The following is a 6079-nucleotide window of genomic DNA, read 5'->3' as shown; positions in this document are numbered from 1 at the left end:
TACAGTAGAAAGCCTTTGCACAGTTGTGGTTGTTTTTCTGTATATGTCCTATATCACTGTGGGAACTACTGTCACTATATTTGGAAACTTAAATGCAATGGAAATAATTGGATTATAGTGTGGTAGGGGCCCAAGTGACAACACTGAACCAGCAAAGACAAGATAGTTGTAGCTAGTGTAATGAACAGCAGAGTCAAAGCACTACTCAGAATAGTGTCATTCACAGAGACATATAGCATTGGCTGGTTGACTATGGTGTCTTTAGAAGTAAAATTATGGGAAGTCTCATAAATTCTTATGGAGTCCTAGTAATGCAGTGGATTATGAGGTGAGATGCTAACCACAAGAGTAGCTGTCTAAATCTAATAGCCACTCTACCAGGGGAAGAGGAGGCTTCCTTTTCCCTTAAAGATTTTTAGCCCCAGAAACCCGATACAGGGTCATATGAGTTGGAACTAACTCTACGGCACAGTGCCACTAAATTCTTACTTGAACTGCAGACGTGAAATAATTCAGATCAAGTCTTACTTAAAACAAAGAATCATGATCCCTCAACCAATTCCCAGAATTTAGCTATAGCAACTTCTTCAATGAAGGGAAGGGGTGGGGCTTGCTCCTCTTAAAGAAGGACTCCATTCTACTGACAATTTAGACTGCTAATACTTCTCCTAGTCTTTCACAAAAGGTTCTACTGCTTTCTAGAAGAGTTACTCTTCATTGGGGAAATGAAGTTGTTAGACATTTGAGGAAATACTGGACATTGCTTCTGAACGGAAACAAATTCCAGAAGACCCCAAACATCACTGTGGTGCACCAGTTAGAATAAGAGCTTATGGAAATCAGGTTATCAGTGAAATTTTAAGTCAAATTCATGTCACAGTAGGCCCAATGGGTCATCAATCCTATCCTGTGATCATTTCCTGAGTTCTGGAATACGTAGACATACTCAGCAACAAACAGAACCCCCATATTCATTTTCTCATCGGTGGAGTGAAGTTTATTATGGAAGGAAGCACAAAGTAGAAGACATTAGAACTGCCTTGGAAACACAGTAAACCCAAAATAGAAATAAATGAATGAATGAATGAATGATACTGAATTTCTAGAGAGACTATTTCCACCATCAAGGTTTGAGGGTTGAAGAGGTTGATGATTCTCACAATATCCCCATTCCACTCATCTATTTGTTGTATACAGAAAATAGATCGATATTGGAAAATTACTGTAGATTATCATAAGATTTAAAAATTGGTAACTTTAATTGCAGCTGCAGTTCCCGATGTGTTTTCATTGCTTGGGCACTTAATACATCTCTGGTCCTTGGTGTACATATATCCATTAATCTGACAAATACATTTTTCTTTATGTTTATTTATAAAGACCACCTTAAGCTGTTTCCTTTCAGCTAACATCAGTAATATACCTTCACTGTACTACTTCAAAGGTGTAGGACTCTATAGCCATATATCATAATTTATTTCAAAGGCAACCTGATTGCTACTGCCTTCCACAAGGTTAATGAGAAAGAGTCTGTCTAAAAATTATTAATAGACCCCCTGCTGTATTAATAGACCCCCTGCTGTATTAATAGACCCACTGCTGTAGTATCCCGCATGTCATGTGATCTATGGATTTTAGACTAGACAGACTCTCCCCCTGCCACCGTGTGAGTAAGTTGTTTAAAATCTCTTTCTACATTTCTCTATCCCTCTTTCACACTTTTGCTTTCTCTTTTGCATATTGGTTCCATTTCTATAAAATTCTAAGACAACTACATACTTTAAATTCTAGAAAATTTCGACTATACTAGCAAAACTTTGTTCAGCAGTTTCCTTATGCCAGGGATGACAATAAATAAGTATGAGGAAACTTTTTTTGGGTGATATAAATGTTTTTCATTATGATTGTGGTACTTGAGTGGCTGAGATTTATATTTGTCAAAACTCAGTGAAATCTTTGCTTAAAATGAGTAAATAACATATGTAAACTATACTATTATAAATTTATTTTTTAATGAAAGGAAAAGTACATCAAGCAACAATAATTGAAAAAAATATATAAATACACAATTCACATATAAACATAAAATATTTTTAAATGGTCTGAGAATATATTAAAGAGTTTTCAATTGCACTTAAAATTAAGGGAAAGGCAAAGTACAACTTCACTGAGCTAGAATTCCTTATTCAATTGATTGACAAAAACAACCTATCAAACAAATATCCTTTGGGTAGCAATATATTAATGTTAGGAGTACTGGTGTGGTGCTGTGTGCTAATGCACTGGACTGCAGAGTCGGTTTGAACTGCAAGGTTGGTGATCCAATTTTACCAGTTGTTCCTTATAAACTCCATATACAGTTGCTGTGAGTTGAAACAGACTCAATTGCACTTAACAACAACAACAACATGTTAATATTAAGAAAATTGATGGTAAAGGGATATGAGATATACAAATTTTCACAAATCGTATGGAAGGAAAATTGATAGTAATCAACCATAACGTGTATGTTTATTTTCTGATCTAGCTTTTCTTTAAAATTATTCAAATGATCCAGAAAATGCATCTCCAATAATATGAAGATACATAAGCACAAAATTCCCATATCAATATTCTTTGTCTTAGGAAAACATTAGAACAAAATGTAAAGGGTTATGCACATGAAATTATTTGAGTAAATGACAGTACACTCAAAAACATGAATTCTATCTTTTGGAATTATTTACAAATCAACAAAATAAAAATAATAGTAAGATATTGAGGAAAAAGTCTAAAATGATATACAAGCATAAAGTAAATTAACTGTACTGCAGTTTCAATTAATATTATAACCATAGTGATTGAAAAAAATTAATTTAGACTGTAATTTTGACCAAGTTGTCTTAATTTACCTTCAGACCAAAAAAATACAAAAAACAAACAAACAAAAAACTTTGTAAGCAAATGTCAAATTATATAAATTGTTAGTTTTGTTATATTGTGTGTGTATGTGTTTTTGCTCTGTGTTTGTTGTTGTTTTTTGTCAATTTATTGATTATCAGAGGTCTCATTTCAGTGATATCAGCTTACATCTTGAAAATGTTTTTAAAAAAATCATTTTAGAAATGCTAATAAATCACATTCACATAATACTACCAATTTATGAATGTGGTTAAAATAAAAAAGAATGACCATATCAAATATTGTTGAAACAGTATACAAATTGGCATTCTTATAAACAGCTGATAGGAATGAAAAATGATAAAACATCTTTGGAAAATAGTTTTCGATCTTAAAGAAGTTAAATGTATACCTACTACGTTGTGACTGGATTCTGTTTAGTCATTGTGAGCCCATGTAAAAGAGCAGAACTACCACAGAGTATTTTCTTGGCTATGACTTTGTAGAAGTAGATAGCCAGGTCTTTCTCTTGTGGAGCCTCTGAATAGGTATAAATTGCCTACCTTTCCATAGATAGTCAAGTGTTTAACCATTGTGCCTCCAGGATTCCTTGTTTTTAGGTGACACGAAGTCAGTTCTGACTCATAGTGACTTTATGCACAACAGAATAAAATATTGTTTTGTCCTACATCATTCTCACAATTATTGTTGTTTGATCATATTGTTTCCACTACTGTGTCAATTCATCCAGTTGGGGCTCTTCCTCTTTTTTGCTGAACTTCCACTTTACTAAGCATGATGTTCTTCTCCAAGAATGGTCCAAAAGTGTCTAAATAATGAGAGACAAAGTCTCACTATTCTTGCTTCTAAGGAGCATTCTGATTATACTTTTTCCACAACAGATTTGTTTGTTCCTCTGGCAGCCCATTGTACTTTCAATATTCTTTGCCAATGATAAAATTCAAATGCATTGATTCTTCTCTGTTCTTCTTTATTTCCAAAGTACATATGTATATAATGCAAATGAAAATACCATGTCTTGGGTCTGGAAAACCTTAGTCCTCAAAGTGACATCTTTGTTTTTTAGCATTTAAAAGAGGTAGTTTGAAGCATATTTGCCTAATGTGGTACAACATTTTGTTTCTTAACTGCTATTCCCATGAGTGTTGATTGTACATCCAAGCAGAATGAAGTCTTTGACAACTTCAATCTTTTCTTCATTTATCGTGGTATTATTTATTGGTCAATTTTTGAGGATTTTTATTCTCTTTACACTGAGGTGCAATGCATGCTTAAAGCTGTAGTTTTTAATCTTTATCATTAAGTATTTTATGTCCTCTTCATGTCCAGCAAGCAAGGTTGTATCATATGTATATCACAAATTTTTAATGAGCCTTTCCCCAATCCTGATGTCATGTTCTTCTTAAAATAATCCAGCTCCTTGGATCATTGCAGTAGTCCTATATACTTATTATATCATCATATTATTTCATCGTTGTAAGATAAATGGAAGTATATATGTTCTAAGATGACTTGTCCACAAATGTTCATCGCAACTGTATTTATTATTACCCCAAACTGGAAACAACCCTAATGTCAATTTCTGGGCAAAGAGATAAGCATTCTGTGATGTAGTTGCTGTTGTTAAGGGTCTTGGAGTCATTTCAAACTCATAGTGACTCTGCATAGGGTTTCTGAGAGTGGTTTGACTCACCAACCTTAAAGATGAAACCGACCTTGCTGTCCAGTACATTATCTCACAGCACCACACCAGGACTCTTCAATGGCATATGCTTACAATGAATACTACTTCAACAATAAAAAGTAATGAACTGTTAATACATGTAACATGAATGAATCGCAAAATAATTGTGCTTCATGAATTAAGCCCCATGTAAAGAAAGGAGTGCATTCAATATGATAGACACTGGACTGAAAACCACAAGTCATGAGAAAGATTAGGTTTTCTACTCCCACAAATTTAAAGTCTCAGAAACCCTATACAGGGTCTCTATGGGTCGGAACTGACTCAATGGCACTTAACAACAACAATTATATAATTGAATTTGTATAAAGTTCTTGAAAAAGAAAACTAATCACTTATGGAAAGCATGTCAGTGGTTATTTAAGAAATGGAGACACGGATAAAGAGATTACCAAAGGCTTCACAAAACATTTGGGAGTGATGGGTGTATTCAATATTATTGTGTTGATAGTTTAACATATACATGCTTACATATGCAGACATACCTGGAATTATACTCTTTAAATGTGTGCAGATTTGAATGCTGTGTATACTCCAGTTACACTAGAAATTTTGAGTTGAATAACACAAATTTACAAAGAAGTAATCTATAAAGCCCTGCAGAGGAAATCATGTGACTCTGGAAATGGAATTTCTTTTTGACAGAGGATGCTGGAAGAAGAATAGGTAAATGTTTCTGGTTTTGTCGTAAGTGGTTCTGTGTTTCATTCCTGGAGGAATCCGTGTTTAGACATGAAGATCATTTGCTACAAGCTATTATTTTCTGCATAATATTTGTAAGAGGGATTTGGTATTTCACAGATGATTTTTGATCAGGGTTTGAATATTTTCAATGATTCTTCCTCATACAAGACATTATTTTTTTCTTGGTCTATTTCCTTAAAAACTTAATTTCTTTTGGAATCTGAAAATTATGTGTGTATCCTTATATGTGTGGGCAAATGTAGAGTTCCTTGGCATAGACCAAGTAATACACAACTTTTAAGTCTATTTTTCCCGGTTATAAATATTTTCTTACATAGCACAAATTTTAAAGTAGAGTTTATTATATTATTTTTCATTTCATGTTATTACAATGAGTGATGACCAGTGTCACATATTCTGCCACCAAATACTGAAAACTTCCTTATAAGAAGGGATGTAATTCTCAATTCTTTGATTTTAACTGTCTCACTTAAATTGTTGCCCCCAAATTTCAGATATTAGCGTAAGTATCTTTCTTTTGTACAAATTAGTTGTCTACATTAATTAAGATGATCTTTAATCAAGTCTAATACTAACATAGCTTTTCTTGACCTGCAAACTGTCTTGAGTCATCAGACCCTTGAGAACCTGTATTTATAAAAGGTAGGGGAGAAAAAAATGAACAAATCTGTAAAAGATCCAATCCTATCTGACCAGTTCAAAACAAATTGTTAATATAATTTACATCAC

Source organism: Chrysochloris asiatica, unplaced genomic scaffold (genome assembly GCF_000296735.1).
Source record: "Chrysochloris asiatica unplaced genomic scaffold, ChrAsi1.0 scaffold00158, whole genome shotgun sequence".
Lineage (NCBI taxonomy): Eukaryota > Metazoa > Chordata > Mammalia > Afrosoricida > Chrysochloridae > Chrysochloris > Chrysochloris asiatica.
This window is presented reverse-complemented; position numbering follows the sequence as displayed.